Source organism: Gymnoscopelus braueri (genome assembly GCF_963280865.1).
Source record: "Gymnoscopelus braueri genome assembly, chromosome: 6".
In the NCBI taxonomy this organism is placed as follows: domain Eukaryota; kingdom Metazoa; phylum Chordata; class Actinopteri; order Myctophiformes; family Myctophidae; genus Gymnoscopelus; species Gymnoscopelus braueri.
The window spans coordinates 41,790,932-41,808,523 of NC_137607.1; the positions used below are offsets into that span (position 1 = coordinate 41,790,932).

Consider the following 17,592-nt stretch of genomic DNA (forward strand, 5'->3'; position numbering starts at 1 on the left):
TGTGTGTGTGTGTGTGTGTGTGTCAGGGAGAAAGTAAAACAAAAGCCAGAACACAATAAAAGTATCTAAACAGTCCTGCTTTCAATAAACCAAAAAAAGCATGAGCGCGTGCGCGTGTGTGTGCGCTTGTGTGTGTGTGTGTGTGTGTGTGTGTGTGTGTGTGTGTGTGTGTGTGTGTGTGTGTGTGTGTGTGTGTGTGTGTGTGTGTGTGTGTGTGTGTGTGTGTGGCCATATATGTTTGCGCACAAGCCTGGCTTGTGGCTCCCTCTAGTGCTGGGTGGGTGGTAAAAACGAGTGCGCTTTCTTCAATCGTACTGGTTCTCCAATCATACTGTAACATATATATATATATAGACCCCTGGGCATGGGATGGGTTTGGGTCAGATTTCACAACAATGATCCATTCTGGACACAAGAAGAGGAAATGAAAGAGGGCTATGTATCAAAACGAAACTATTGATGGGAAATATAAATATATTTTCGGCTGACCACGCATGCAACAAACTCAGGCAGAAAACCACAACTTTGGACAAATGAAACTGTTAAAAACATAGCTGGTCAGAATGAACATTTCCTAATGAACATCAAGTGGTGTGGTCAGTGCATGCAATCATACAGAGATATTAACTTATAAGTAATGAATAGTTATTAAAGATGGGTCTTTAATTGCTTCAGTCTTCAAATCAATTTCTGCAAGGCCTAGTTTTAGGTTTTTAATGGATTACATTTCTAAATGTACCCATAATTTTCCAATGCCAGTAAAGCAAGCCTGATAAAAGTATCAAACTCCCCAAATTTACCAGAACACAGGAAATTACATAATATGTCATTTTAAAAACAGTGACATTTGTAGAATGTCGCAGTGAAATCGCATTGCCTCTGCGTTTACTAGTGGCCCCACAATGATAAAAATGTAGGACAGATAGGACGCTGTGTTCATGATTTGTGCAATTTTGGCCAAACGGACCCTCCCACAAATTTCAGAAGCCAATCGTAGCCAATCCGATGAAAAATCTAACTGATACATCTTGGTCACATGACCAAAGACATTTTGTGTGGAGTTTTGGACAAAATGTATAGGGGTAATTACAACATTATTTTTTGAAGATAACGCAAAATGGTGGAAAATCTTGAAATCGGAAATGGGCGGGACCTATATGGGAAGTTGCGTCATGATCCAAAATTTGGCGCTTTTATCCGCTTCGTATCGGTAATGTAAAAAAATAGGGTTAAGCCACTGCTGGCAGAACGACATCAGAGTTTGTTATGGACTCGAAGAAGAAGAAGCATTTATATTGATAATTAAGTAATGTCTCTCCAAAAATACTAACACAAACAGCTAAATGTTCAAACAAAAGAGCTAAAGTGGTTCAACTGATTTAGATGCCATATTAAAGACGGGGTGCCATGATTCCCCCCCCCCCCCCCCCTAAAACATAATCATCAGGTATTACGGTTATACTAGGAGGAAGATTTTTTCAAAAAAGTGTACAGAAATTGTTAAAATTATGTTTTTATGTGGACACGCCTCCAGTTCATTAAGTATACCTGGTTCTCACCTTAGCACCTCCTCCACCACCTTAGCACCACCCACCTGTCCTAGTCCCTCCTCCTCCTCATGCCCACACCTGTTGTGTTATGATAATGAGGGGGAGGGTATAATGTCACTAAAGGGCTGTTTTTTTATTGGCACGTTTGCTTAATGGAGTTCTATCAACCTCATAGACACATGAAAAACAGAAAAAGTGCAAAACCATGGCACCACCTCTTTAACAGATTTTGCTGGTGTAGTATCGTTTCAAACATATAGCACGGTGTTCGATATAAGTAATTTCATATTGAGATACAGGATTAGGTGATTCTGAGTTTTGCAGTTAGTAGTGCTTGGAGTGGAAAATAACCCCCTAAATTTGAATACAAATGCATGTCTCTGCTATTGATGTGTTGATCAGTCAACACTTTAAGATCCTGGTCTTTGTCCTGTAGCAGAAGCTCCCAGCTTTAGGTGTGAACTAAAAACAAGTCACAGAGCCAAGTCTTTTGTTAGTTAGCAGGCTGATTTCAATACTATTGTCTTTATGTAAGGATGGTGGCCGAAATGAAAAACATCTGTTGTCTCCCTCTGTCCCCAGGAAGTGTGGTAAAGGTGAAGACTCAAATTGAATTCTTGTAATTATTCTTGTTTCACAGAAAAAGCTTATTTTGTAGTGTGGTATCTGAATCCACAGACTTCACTAGGTTTTGGTAAAGGTTCTACTGCACTTTTAGTTGCCAACAACGCCATATTGTAGTTCGTTTGATGTTCCAGAGATGTGTATGAATGGTTGAAGAATGGATTGAGGCATCACTCCAGTCAGTGAGGTTACTTGCTTCCAGTTTATTTCATAGTACAACAGAGTACTTTGGACCCTGAGGTCCCTCAGCCATCTCCACAGCCTCACGGCTTGGAGTGGCACACACACTAACTAAGTTACATTTCATAGTCAATCTTTATAGCAGCCAGTCACATTCAGAAAAAGAGGAGGTACATGTGTGGGTGTGTCAGCCTTGAAAGGTGAGACCCCACCCCCTGGCCCAATACATTTGCAACTGTAAGAGGCAGGAAGGGGGGATGGGAGACACATGCCTAGACCCTCTGTCGGATTTGAGACAGTGTATAAATATTGTGTTTGGATGTGATGACTGCGCGCTGCTGAATTAGACCCAAAGGCAGTTGGCCAGTCGGGCTGAGAACCACTGTGTTATGTAACTGAGACATTTGCGAGGATGAAGAAAGAACACACACACACACACACGCGCACACGCACACACACACACACACACACACACACACACACACACACACACACACACACACACAAGCACGCACACACACACACACACACACACACACACACACACACACACACACACACACACACACACACACACACACACACACACACACACACGCACACACACACACACACACACACACACACATAGAGCAGTGTGTCTCAACCTGTGGGTCGGGACCCCCAGGAGGGTCTTCACATGATTTTTGGGGGGTCCCCACATGATTTTTTCCCCTTCTTTGTAATACCTCAAAAATATATACTATAAAAACTGGTCAAACATTGGCCAAATTGTCAAATAACATAAGAAAGAGGTAAAATCTTTGAAAATAGCCAATCTACAAGCTCTCAACGCCAGCTTGTAGATCTGCTATTTATCTGTGGAACTGAGTCAAACAAAATGAAATGCCTCAACTCCTACAATTCCAAGTGCATGCTTATTAGGGCGGGGGGTCCTCAGTTCAAATATGATTATTTTCGGGGGTCTCCAGTTCAAATATGATTATTTTTGGGGGTCACAGCCTGAAAAGGTTGAGAACCACTGACATAGAGTATAGATACTCCTGAGTCAAAGTATAGATACTCCTGGTCAGATCATACTACAGCGTCACACGCTTGATCACAAAAGCATCAAAAGTAGCAGATCCACAAGCTTGAGCTAAATCTGCTACTTTCTGCTACTATTTTTTTATTTGAATCCTGAAAAGTCACAGCTTTGGACCAGGCCCCCAGAGTTGCTGAGAAACATTGAAGCTGCCATCCCAGTGGTCAAAGCTGGAACGGCAGGCGGGGCGAAATACATGCACGAGCCAAAAATACTGAGATATTTATATATAAATATATATAATATAATATAAATATGTAAACATATTATACATAAATACATATGCATTTACATATAAATATGCATCTCGAGTGTATTTAATAAATATAAATATAAACACAGGCTCGTTCATGGAGGTAGGTTGTATCGTAGGACGCAAAAGGGACACTAGTGCACATGCGCATAACTCTATGGTTGCTCGAAACGTCTCAAAAACGTCTCAATAATTCTACTTCCAAACGTCTCAAAAACGTCTCAATAATTCTACTTCCGGCAGGCTTCCGGGTGCTTCAAAACACCACTGAGCAATTTAATTGAAATGAATAGCTGGGGGCGGGGCAATCCGCCCTCTAGTTATATTATACCTCTATGCTTTGGACATATGAGGTTTCCACCTATGTCCTGGTTTCCTAAAATAAACAGCAGCAATTAAGGGCTGCCAACACTCCTGGATCCTGCAGGAGTCTCCTGGATTTCAACCACGTCAGCTGACAATCTCCTGGATTGTCATCGTTGTTTAATTAAACAACGTTCCGACCTTGCGGTCTTCTTCAGTTTTTTTTTCATATCAATTATACACACATCTCATGCTCAGTGCATTCAATGTCTACAGTACATTGCTTCTCAGAATCTAATTGGACATAGATAAATTGACCCCCCTACTAGCTTGCCCCCAGGAATGCAAACAACACACTCCCTCAGCGAGCTCCACTGAAGGAGCCCTGTGTGAGTGGCATCCTCTGTCCGCCCCCCCCCCCGCCGCCCTTTTTTATTTGTATCTATTTTTAACAGTTTTGGACATACAGTACAAGGTTTACTTACGACAGCAACGATTTGAATAATGTATTTAAAAAACTAAAAAACAAAGGCTGACACATGTTCTGTTGTGTGATAGAGATTGCCTCACGGATGAACCCAGGTGCATCAGTTGGAAATTGGAATGCCTGGGAAGGAGGTAAGGACATATGTACACTGACATGACTCCAAGCTGTGCTAAAAAACGCTTTCATATTTACAGTATTATTATATCTACTGTAGATCTACTTTACATGTATTTTGAAGTATGTTGGTGTTAGCATAGCTTTCGGTGCTGATGTCAGTGATGTGTCTAATGACACAGTAATATGAATTGCTTTTATTTGTTAATGTATCCAGGAATTATACTATATAGATAGATTACTATATAAGATTATATTGTACCTTTTCACATCTAACCCTGTTCATTCCTTGTGCTTTACCCTTTTATTACTTTTTTCTGTTGTTTCCAACTGTTGTCCGTTGTTTTGCTCGTACAGGGTGCTTCTGGTGTCAAAGGCCACATTTGTCCTCTAGGCCCGTTGGACCCATGGTACTGTATAAGACAGTTCTTTGTGCTTTGTGCTGTCTAACCTGGGTATTAGTCAGCATAGCATGTGCTGTCTAACCTGGGTATTAGTCAGCATTGCATGGCTGTGTCGTTCAAAGATTTGCAAAACAAAAACACGTTCTATTGTTGAAAATCTGTAATTTTCATCAAGTGACACACAGTTGTGTGACAAAGTAAGACATTAGGCTTCAATGCTCATTGCTCAGTGTGTCTTGAATTGTAATGAGTCATTTCATGGGCCATGGTCCCTATTGTACTCTCACAACCTCGACACAGAATTAAACACCTCATGAAACCAATCCGTCAGTCAGATGACCTACTTTTTTCAGTGTTGGGTTCACAGGTAAACACTGAACAAGTAATAGATACTGTAATAACTTGTATACTAGATTACTATCATGCTCTGTGTTACGCCCCGGCCTAGGCCTAGGGGAACCTTAAAGAGGTGGTGCCATGGTTTTGCACTTTTTGCTGAGGTTGATAGAACTTCATTAAGCCCCCTGGTGGTGTTTTTATGGTGTTTTATGTCTTCTCTGACTATTTTGAGTTTCTACCTGGAGGCTGAAACCTTGAGGGTCAAACGTGCCAATAGAAAAACAGCCCTTTAGTGACATAGTAAAAACATACCCTCCCCCTCATTATCATAACACAACAGGTGTGGGCATGAGGAGGAGGGACTAGGACAGGTGGGTGGTGCTAAGGTGGTGGAGGAGGTGCTAAGGTGAGAACCAGGTATACTTAATGAACTGGAGGCGTGTCCACATAAAAACATAATTTTAACAATTTCTGTACACTTTTTTGAAAAAAATCTTCCTCCTAGTATAACCATAATACCTGATGATTATGTTTTAGGGGGGGGGGGGGGGGGGAATCACTGAAAATCATGGCACCCCGTCTTTTAGGCGCAACTTAACCGGGGAAGCTAGGTGCACTTAGACAGGTTGGACCACCTGGACAAAACGTGAGTCTACTGCTGAAGAGTTTCAGTTTTTAGTTTCATTGTGCAGTTTTATTAAGCTAGATTTCAGGCCGCTACGCAGCCTTCAAATCCAGCCCTATGTTGCGCTGATCAGAGCAATGGTCACCAGTTATGGCCATTTGAAATGTTAAACACTGCTGTAACACTGCTGTAGTGGCCCATATGTGTGCAATTTAGGTTTTTGGGTGTGACTATGTCATGGCAGATCCCTGAACCATGTTTGTGCCAAGTTTGGTGCGGTTTGGAGCAACGGTGTGCCTGTGGCCCCTTTTGTGACTATTGTCCTGGCATACCCCTCAACAGTGTTTGTGCCAAGTTTGGTGTGGATTGGAGCAACAGTGTACCTGTGGCCCCCGGGGGTCACTGACGTGGCCCCTGGGGCCCAAACGTGGCCCCTGGGCGGACTATTGTCATGGCAGGCCCCTAAACAGTGTTTGTGCCAGGTTTGGTGCGGATTGGAACAACGGTGTGCCTTTAGCCCTGAACAGTGTTTGTACCCACCGTCCACCGTTCACTCACCCTCTGGGCAATTTTTATATAGGATTAACAGCGTTAGCCAGGCACTACTGGCCACATCTGAGTAAAGTAAAGGGTTTGATATACTTTGTGGCACAGTGTTACGCACCGAAAATAGCTGACTACTGTACAAGCTCACAACTAAGTAAATCCGGCTTAATCGGCTAACTGAATGAATGCACACACACAGTTTAACAATTTATTTATGTCCACACACAGGGAAAGCATACAGGGAGGGACACAAATATTTCATAGAGGTAGAGGTTAATATTTTAGAGGTTACATTCACAAACTCATGGATATATGTCCTCATGATACAACACGCGTGAAACTCATCACTCCATGGGCACAAGTAGCGGCGGCGCTGCCATACATGGCAGCAGAGACAGCACAATACTTGTGCCAGCCTTCCTGCCTCGTCTTTGGGCATCCCAAGTTGTCAAAACCCTCCAACAACCAGTCAGTGGGTATGTCCTAGGCTGGATCACCAGAGGAAACAAAGTTCTTAGTCTTGCACTGCTGCTTGGTGTTAAAGCGCTCTCTGTTGTTGTTCTCATGGGCCTGGAAGTCCCACCTGGCCGTTAGGTAGCGTCGGCTGTCGGTAGATTCCACCGGTCAGTAGTGCCTTCCTGTATGCAAGCTACATTGTCCACAAAAGTTGCAAATGCATCCACTGCAACTACTACATTGACGATGGTAGTTACGGGCCAGTTTAAACACACACACACACACACACACACACACACACACACACACAGACACAGACACACACACACACACACACACACACACACACACACACACACACACACACACACACACACACACACACGCACACACGCACGCACGCACGCACACACACACACAAAAAGAAAAAACTAAACGTAAATGAAACATGAATGAGGACAGGGAAAAGAGAGATACCACAGTACAAGAAGCTGCTCTGTCATACTCGTCCTCACACACTGATCTAGTTAAGAGCCGAGGAGAATAGATGACACGAATCACATAGCCTGGTCTCTTGATAACATCAATGATCGCTGCTTACTATAGCATTCTTCGACAAACATTACAAGTTTCAGACTCCCTGCCAGTGGCGGAACAACTCAAAGCCGGGCCGGGCCGGGAGGCACAGCACAGTGATCAGGCTGTGACATTCCGTGTCAAAAAAATTGCAGGTTTTGGGCGGATTCTGTCACTTTTTGGGGGGCTTTTTGTCACTTTATTTCGGTTTTAGGGTTAGGGTAGGGTTAGTTTAGGGTTATGTTGTTTAATTCTTATTTTTGCCTGATTTTACCGATTTATTATCTGACGGGCCGGGCCCTCCAGGGTCGCGGGCCCGGAGGCGGCCGCCTCCCTGGCCTCCCGGACGCTCCGCCACTGCTCCCTGCACATGAAATTGTCACTCATTCTAATGAAATAGCAACATGTGTAATACAACAAAGATTCCTTGAGGGAATGGGTGGGTGGAGGATGTGGGATTTGTGGCCATTGTGTGAGTGTGTCTGCCTGTGTGTGTGCGTGTATGGGTTTGCATGTTGCTGAGGTTATACAGACATAGCATTGTGTCCTACACTGGCGATTCTTAAACCGTCTGCCAGTTTGTGTGGAGCTAATCTCACAAATCACTGGATCGATCAGCGGCAGATTTCAGGCTGGGGACATAATGGGGACAAGCTGGAGACAATTCTGGGTGTATTCTGCTGAAGTGACGTTGTGAGACTACAATGACAGGTTGTTGTTTTTTTATGGGCTCTGGACCTTAATATTTCCTGTATTCTTCTGTTTCCGCCACTTTTCGCAGTTCTGGGTGAACCGTGCTGTCGCTTTTTACCATATGGTAGATGGTCATGAAAAACGATCAAGAAATAATTCTCACAATCTTTCGTCAAAAGGTGGCGCTATAGCACTCAATTGAAAATGCCAACTTTGAACAGGTACAACTCATGCCCTGTTTGACCTACAGCCATAAAACTTTAATACACACATGCGTCTCCTCATGATGAACAACTTTTACCCTCTGACTTTTGACCTCTGACCTTTAGATCTCCCACCATTTTGAATTATATGAAAAACAGTTAAAACCTATCTCCTCCTGGGATTTTTGAGTAATCTGCACGAAACGTTTTACACATGAACTTTGGACCTATGCCGACAAACAAGCAGCAAAGATTTTCCATAAGTGAAAAAATAAAGCTTTAATGAGCCAATGAATATTGCAGTTTTATGACAATTATTCATCTGCCCCTAACACATACATGCAGACTCACATTCTTTGAAACTTTGCGGTAATGTTGAGGGTCATTCCAAATATCACTGAAACCAATCTTACTCCAATTGGTCAAAGGGGGGCGCTATAGTGATTTTTTGAAAATGCAAACTTTAAACAGGCAAAAGTCATGCCTTGTTTGGCCGACAGCCATTAAACCTGCTTACACATGTGCCTTGACTCATGAGGAACACATGTATCACGTTGACCAGTAAGCTCCGCCCTTAGATTGTCCGCAATTTTGAGCAGTTTGAAAAACACTTAAACCCAGGATTTTTCAGTTATTTGCGTGAAATGGTATCATCTGTTGACCTCCGTTTTCAATGCATCAGGTCTGTTGGTCCAATGGCTTCTCCCTTAAACAAATGCCTCACAACCCCAAGGTTGCCAGTTCAAGCCTCACTTGATGCAGGCTTCATTAAAGTTGCATTGCACACAACACGACTGTATCAGTGAATACATGTGCAATTGTTAAACATAACATGAAATGCTTAACAATGTTTGTTTGTCAGTTTTCTGACATAATTATGTTCTTGTAGAAAGTGAGCAACAGCAACAGTCCACCTGGCCTATTCCCATGGATTGGATCTACCCACCTCACCTGCTGTCATTCCTTCTCAATCCATAATCACACCTGCCCTCACTCACTCCTCATTAGTCTCTCTCTCTCTCTCTCTCTCTCTCTCTCTCTCTCTCTCTCTCTCTCTCTCTCTCTCTCTCTCATATATTCACCACTCACTCTCTCTCTCTCTCTCTCTCTCTCTCTCTCTCTCTCTCTCTCTCTCTCTCTCTCTCTCTCTCTCTCATATTCACCAGGTCAGGTCTGTTGGTCCAATGGCTTCTTGCTTAAAGGGATACTTCACTTTCGGGCCGGGGACACATTTAAAAAAAATATAAAAAATAAATGAAAAAAGTTATGGAAAATTCATGGCCCCCTCACGACACGCAGTGTCCTACTAATGTGTGAGGGGGCCATGAATTTTCCATAACTTTTTTCATTTATTTTTAATATTTTTTTTAAATGTGTCCCCGGCCCGAAAGTGAAGTATCCCTTTAAGTGTGTGCCTTAGAACCTCAAGGTTGCCAGTTCAAGCCTCACTGATGCAGACTTCATTTAGGTTGCATTGCACACAACATGATTGTGTCAATTTATGCAACTGCAATTGTTAAAGATAACCTGAAATGCTTATTTGAGAGTATGTTTTTGCAATGTATGACAAACTTCATTGTGAAAATAGCCGATCTACAATCTCACAACTTTTCAGATAGCAACGTGTTTCTGAGCTTGTAGATCGGCTGCTTTCACTGGTTCACTTTTATCTTCAACAGACAACCTCAGCCTAGACAAAGCCATAGCACTATAGGTAGTGTTGCAGCCTGTCAATCCGAAGGTTAAGGTTTCGATTCCTGTTAATGGCAATAGGTTGAGACGTCCAATCAATCCATTCTGCTTCCATCTCTATCTCTCTTCAATCTATTATGTTTCCATGTCTCTCTCTCTCTTCAATCTATTACGTTTCCATGTCTCTCTCTCTCTCTCTCTTCAATCTATTCCGTTTCCATGTCTTTCTCTCTCTTTCGCTTCAATCTATTCCGTTTCTCTCTCTCTCTCTCTCTCTCTCTCTCTCTCTCTCTCTCTCTCTCTCTCTCTCTCTCTCTCTCTCTCTCTCTCTCTCTCTAGTTTCCATCTCTCTCTCTCTCTCTCTCTCTCTCTCTCTCTCTCTCTCTCTCTCTCTCTCTCTCTCTCTCTCTCTAGTTTCCATCTCTCTCTCTCTCTCTCTCTCTCTCTCTCTCTCTCTCTCTCTCTCTCTCTCTCTCTCTCTCTCTCTCTCTCTCTCTCTCTCATCATCATGTAGATCGGCTACTTTCACTGGTTTCTGTTCCGAGTAGACATACAATTTCTCTATCGGTATATGGTTAGGGAACCAGTGATCTAGAGTAGTTAGAATAGCAAAACAAAGGCCTGGTCCGTCAGGGGCGGAAAGACTTATATAGGGGTAGGCATAGTTTTACTGAGGATAAGGTTAGTGAGGGTTTAAAATGCTCATGTTTATTGCATGGTCTTCTTTCTGTATCATCTGTGTGAGCTGCTTTTTCACCATTTCGATCTGTCGGTCTCTCTCTTCAATCTATTCCGTTTCCATGTCTCTCTCTCTCTCTCTCTCTTCAATCTATTCCGTTTCCATGGCTCTCTCACTCTCTCTCTCTCTCTCTATTCAATCTATTCCGTTTTCATGGCTCTCTCGCTCTCTCTCTCTCTCTTCAATCTATTCCGTGTCCATGTCTCTCTCTCTCTTTCTCTTCAATCTATTCCGTTTCCATGTCTCTCTCTCTCCTTCTCTTCAATCTATTCCGTTTCCATGTCTCTCTCTCTCTCTTTTTCTTCAATCTATTCCGTTTCCATGTCTCTCTCTCTCTCTTTCTCTTCAATCTATTCCGTTTCCATGTCTCTCTCTGTCTCTTTCTCTTCAATCTATTCCGTTTCCATGTCTCTCTCTCTCTTTCTCTTCAATCTATTCCGTTTCTCTCTCTCTCTCTCTCTCATTCACTGGCCCCGCTTATCGCTGCTTGCAGCTATATTTTGTTTTTGTTTTTTCCCCAATGCAGAACAGTAGCCTACACTACAAAATCCTCAGTGTCAATTTAGCTCTGACAGTAAAAAAAAAGAAATGAACCCACTCTCAGGGTGTGTGTGTGTGTGTGTGTGTGTGTGTGTGTGTGTGTGTGTGTGTGTGTGTGTGTGTGTGTGTGTGTGTGTGTGTGTGTGTGTGTGTGTGTGTGTGTGCGTTTGTGCGTGCACGCATGTGCAGTGTATCATTCACATGAACTAAACTATGAGGCATAAAAGACAGAGGGTCCTGTGTGTTGGAGGTGTCAGGATAGGGATGGTACTTTAGTGCATATTCTGTGGAGTTGTCCAAAAATCCAGGTCTATTGGGCTGCTATACATGTGAGGCTGGAGAGGATAACAGAGTTGGTCATCCCTTTTTCCACCAGGTTCTTTATTCGGGGCGACCCTTCCACTTTAAGAACTGTCTCTCCTTCCTTAGCTGGGTGAATGCAGACTGCCCTGTGGATTCAGACTGTTGGGTAGGAGACTGGTGGTCAGGGCCTGGAAGAACCCATCTGCACCTGTCCCGTCTCTTTGGTTCACCTCCCTGGGCCAACTGGCCGCATATGAGAGACTGTCTTATAGGGTGGACAAGGATGGATAAATATGACCTAAAATGGGAACACTATCATCTACATGTGTTGGGACTTGGATGATGTTTCCGGCTCAGTGTGAGCTTCATTGACCACAAAAGACTCGGCTGAGGTAGACTGCGGGCGGTATGCTTCTGTGCACTGTGCTTATGATTTTCTTTATTGTTTTTATGCTTTCATTGTTTGTATTGTATGTCCTGTCTCATTATGATTATTATTATTGTTGCTGTTGATGCAGATTATTCTTGTGCTTGTGTGGTTAATGTATGTTTTGTAATGATAATCAAAATCTACAAAATAACTAGTAGGCCTAACTCTTCAAGTCTTCAAATAATTGTAGTGGAATAAAAGTACAATATTTGCTTTATTGTCACGTTATAGGCAATGTAATGATTTGTTTGATTTATGTTTTATTGTCTCCGCCGGAGGCAGAGAGTATGTTTTCGCTTCGTCCCGCTGTGTGTCCCCCCCCCCCCCCCAGCCAAGCTAACATTGGTCAAGCTCCACGTGACACGTGACAATCCCACTGAGCATTTTTCGGTCTATTAGCCGTTTAAATGACGTCTAAACGTCACCTAGCCGTCTAGGCTAAATCCGGTTTATGAGTGGTCTAGAATTGAAAGTTTTTTCAACGTCTAAACCTAGCCTAGACGTTGTTTCAACGTCGTTTGGACGGCTAGATATAAATATATAACCGTTCAAATGACGTTGAAAGAACGTCTAGGCTTAGCCTAGACGTTGAAAAAACTTTCATTTTTAGACCACTCATAAACCGGATTTAGCCTAGACGTTATTTAGACGTCTAATAGCCCGAAAAAATGCACAGTGGGTTAAACCCTATTATAGACTATATACGTTGTTTAGACGTCATGTAAACGTCTATTTAATAAGGATATTAATATACTTATAATTAAATCATGTTTAAATAACATCTAAACAACTTGTAGGCATTATATACCTTTAAGATATATCAAATTATTCACACGAAACCTATATTAATGCATTTAAATGCCTCAATTTTAATGCAGATCCAGGTTCTCTACAAAAAAAATACCTGATGGACCAAATTTAACCCGTTTTGCTTACCTTTGTAGAAGTGTAGTCCCATGATGTTCTGATAATTTGTTTACATTATGTTGTTATCTTTCTGGATCTTTTAAATATGTTGCAGTGTGACACTAATGTCATGCTACTCTTTATTGTACCACTGGATAAAAACTTTTTTCTTAATGTTAACATTGATCTACTCTGAACATAACTATCCTTCAACTGTAATTTCAATTTCAATCACAATACATATTTCAACAAAAAATATACCAAAGCTTGTACAATCGGTCTTTAATTTCTGCACCTCTTAATGCTTTAAGCCATTAACACCTGTCATGTTAGATTTTAAACACTTTAACACATCTTATACTTGAGCTATTCAAAAATAGCAGATCTACAAGCTCATAGCACGGCACTCGGCGCTCTGCTATATTTTTGTTTTAACAATATTGAACATTTTTGCAAATCTTTGAATGTATGTTTTACCTCAAATCTTTGCTTTGCCTAGACTTGAGTTATAAATGTGTGTGTGTATATATATATATATATATATATATATATATATATATATATATATATATATATATATATATATATATTCAAAGATTTGCACAATTAATTTTTTACTCTCCAAAAAATAGAAGATCTACAAGCTCTTAGCGCGGCACCGAGTTCCGCGCTATGAGCTTGTATATCTGCTATTTTCTGAATAGCCAAAGAAATCTTAAGTGACACAGATGCGTTCCCTATCTTAATGGGATAAACAACCATAAAAGACAAGTTTTAACAAAATGTTTTGACCAAATAATAACATTGATTTGCTTCAAGGCGTTGCCCTCTTCTTGTATCCCCCTCCACCACTTCTACCAGGCGCCTGCTTGAAGTGGTCAGAGATGGCAGCGCTGACCAGGTTCTCCATTGTCTCTCTGAATGTCTTCTGAACGGCTTCTGCAGTCAAAACAATGACATATAACTCTCATACACACACGTGTACAACGTGAATAAGCAATCAACAAATAACTAGCACTGACAAAGTTATTTTTACCATTGATGACAGAAAGATAGAAGGTAGTGCTTTTGAAAGCTCTCTCCTGCTGTCCGGCACCATGCTAGTAGAAATTAGTCATCAGGCCATTGGTGAAAAGTCTGAAACAAAAAGAAAATGAGAAGCTAAATCGTCAATGGCATACTCTGCCAACAATAATGTTGATATGAAACAGAAATAATAAATAATACACTAACACAGTGGGAAATGATAAATAATACTTCCATTCTTACTTTTCTCCGACATAATAAACTGAAATAAAGAAACCTTGCGACAGTCTGCCTGTGATTTAGGATGTGAGGCTATACTTTGGCTGGTGCAGATCTTAATAAACAACATTACTTGTTTTACAAGTTCAACATCATCATCCCTACCCAATTACATCTTTGCCACAGTAAGATGACTTCCAAACTTTATAAAAAGGTACCTTTTGGAATCCTGTGAATGTTTCTCCTCTGAGTTCTGATAAGATTTCCTGTTGGTGAAAGACAAGGCAATTACATGTCATACTTGCTACTTACTGTTGGGGGGAGAAAAGAAAATTAAACATCTTACTTGCACCATTGCAACCTATTTTGCTCACTGCTACAGTCAATTTAAATTTACCTTGTGGTGTTATTTCTTCATTGGGGCTGGAGTAAGGCTTCTATTCACTGTTGGGGGTAAAGGAAATAAATTAGACATAGTCACCGTTATGATCACTCCTAGACTCAAAATCTACCTTGTGTAGGTAGTCCTTGCTCCATTTCATCTTGGAGTAAGGCTAAGATTCTCTGTTTGGTGGGGGTACTTACTCATCTCACTTACAAACTCACCATTTATATCACTGCAAAACTCAAATAAAATTGTACCTTGTGGTTGTGGAGTCCTGGCACTGCTTTGGCATACGCCTATGATACACTGTTGGGGAGAAAACAAAGTAAATTACATGTCATAATTACACCATCACTATTGTGCTCACAGCTATAGCAAATCAAATTCTACATTGTGTAGTCCTGACTCTTGCTTGGACTGGACTGAAGCCACAATTCACTGTTAGGGGTGGAAGACAATGAAATTACATATCCAACATAATGTTTTCAATGTCATCTCCAAATATCTCCACTTAGCCATCTACACATACCTACATATATGTACATATCTACACATAGATCTCTGTGTCCTCAGTCCATTCAGGGCAGCTTGAGCAAGCAGTGTATTGCTGTGATCTGTTTGAAAACAATGACATTATTAATTTCACAGCTTGTCTCAGCCCCATATAGCAGTACTGACTCCACTGTAAATGGATCCACAACAGCACTGTTCCTCCGTAGCCTGGCCAAAACAAAATCTAGGTGGCTTCTGCAATGAACATATAAACAAATTAATGAATTCTAAGATTGGGAGTATTAATAGCAGAGGTTATGTAATCTAGAGTGTACACTGTACAGCTTGAAAATGAAATACATTTTTAGCCCTGACAATTACTGCAACATCACCCGTTTTAAATACAGTTGTTGACGTAATGGTGATGTCTTTTTTAACTTCCTTTCCCTTGTTTACATCCTCCATTCAAATTAAAGTGTGTCATAGGTGAGTAAAGAGTCCAACAACACTGGAATGACTCACTGGAATGACATTTCTACAGGATATAAGACATTTTAGTTTGTAAGTCATGTCATTCAATTGAATGTACAAGTGGCCAATACAAAGCATAAGAGCTGTTAGAGCTCCATTCTGATTGTTACTGTGAGCACATTAGCTTGCTGATTAGAATGAGCCAACTTTGTAGGAATTTGCTACATCTCAACATATGTGATACGAGAGGCTCCTGGTAACTATAATAGCAGTTCAATTCAAATGTACAATTTTGCTGAACTACCAAGGAGACATAACATGTTTGTTTTAAACACCTTTGTGGTGTTTACAGCCTATTGCTAGTAAGACCTGGTGTTGAGGTGTGGATAGGGGTTAGGATAAGGATAATTCCTTTTAACAGGTCGTTCATGAAAGTCCTTGCGGTCTTGTTTCCAATGAGAACCTGTGAGCAATTGGGGTTAAGAGTCTTGCTCAGGGACAAATTTCATATCATCGGCACATATGCTGGGATAGCCTGGAATCGAACCTGGGGAAACCAGGGCCAGCTGGTTCCCTAGGCGGGCTCACTAACCACTCAGCTATGGCCCATAGGGGCTGTCAACTTGGTATTCTGTGGGCAGTGTGTATAGTTTAAAAACAATCTGTAGAGTTTAGTTGTGTAACTATCTAAACATTGGCACAACATCCACCACAGGACATGACAGCGTGGTTACATAATATAGCCAAACTCACATGTTTCCATTACCCTTTGCCATTTGTGTTCCTGAAACAAGATTGACCAAAAAAAGACAGTTTTATGGCCTAATATATCACATGTAGTCCTCACAAGAGGTGATAGCATTAACATTGAATATCACCAGTAGTGACAGAAGTAGTCTACACATTCTCTGAAATTAATTTGTTGTTTTAGTGTCACTTTAAACAGAAGAGATCTATAAATACACGGACAGTCACTTTGTTCCAATTAAAAATAGTTAAAAAGAGTAAATAAAGTAAATATTAGGCCTACATTTCACAACATCTTCAACATGTTGGTACATGTTAGCCTGCACATTGTTAAAGAACAATAATTTATTACACTGTACCATATTCAACAAGGTTCACTCCAATTGGAACAAAATAAAAGATTATACACAATTTATGTTCCGTGGTTTTACTCCTTGCAGTAAAGTAGTGGATCTACAAGCTCACACCGTGATGCAGATGCAAAGCGTTGAGCTTGTAAATCGACGTTCTTCACGGACTGCTAAAGTTAGCTGCTGGCATTAGTTAGCTGCATCTAGCAGCTTAGCTAGCTAGCTAGCTGCAGCAGCAGATAGCAGCTTCCTTTAGAAGTTATAAGCTTGCAAGCGGCTTAAGAAAAGTTTTAAAATCAATAAGCAAAGAACACTCACCTCTATAGTCGTATTGCCATTTAAATAATTAAACTTCATGGTGATGAACATCGTGATAACTCGCATGAAATGTATCTATTTGTGAGTGTTTACTGTTTGTCGTCCGCAACCGGAACCACTAATGTTGCCATGTCTCGTGAGAAAATCAGAAAACCAACCTCCGAAACCAATCTGCATTTCACTGTTGCTGTGAAGCCCAGTGTTGCCAAGTCTCGTGAGAGAAATAAGCAAACCGAACTACAAAGACAATCTGCGGTTTACTGTGGAAAGTCTGGTGACGAGAGGTAAAAAAATATATTTGCATATATCACCATTAATGCAAACTGCATTATTTCGCTATAATAGTGAGATTTAATAATTTCTATTGTTAGCATCCTAAAATAAACGATTTCAAACAACATGAAATTAAGTAAATGTCATGGTTTAAAACAAGTCTAAATGTAGACGTTGATTTATGGTTTTGATTTAAACGTCTAAATCTAGGCTAAATTCAAACTATATTATATATTGATAAATGCTATTCAAATTATTTTAGTC

At 41.0% G+C, this 17,592-nt stretch overlaps 1 long non-coding RNA gene across 5 annotated transcripts; it reads right to left on the reverse strand.

The window, feature by feature from the left end:
- Positions 1–13,618: 13,618 nt before the first annotated feature.
- LOC308087272 lies at positions 13,619–17,184 on the reverse strand. Of its 5 annotated transcripts, none has more exons than XR_013933300.1 (8): positions 17,056–17,167; positions 16,394–16,424; positions 15,229–15,291; positions 14,935–14,983; positions 14,690–14,736; positions 14,511–14,558; positions 14,084–14,184; positions 13,619–13,986 (listed from the first exon to the last, which is right to left on the reverse strand). It is a non-coding gene; the product is annotated as an uncharacterized lncRNA (long non-coding RNA). The 5 variants fall into 5 exon arrangements; XR_013933301.1 differs by having other exon boundaries at positions 15,211–15,291; XR_013933302.1 differs by having other exon boundaries at positions 15,207–15,291.
- Positions 17,185–17,592: the final 408 nt, after the last annotated feature.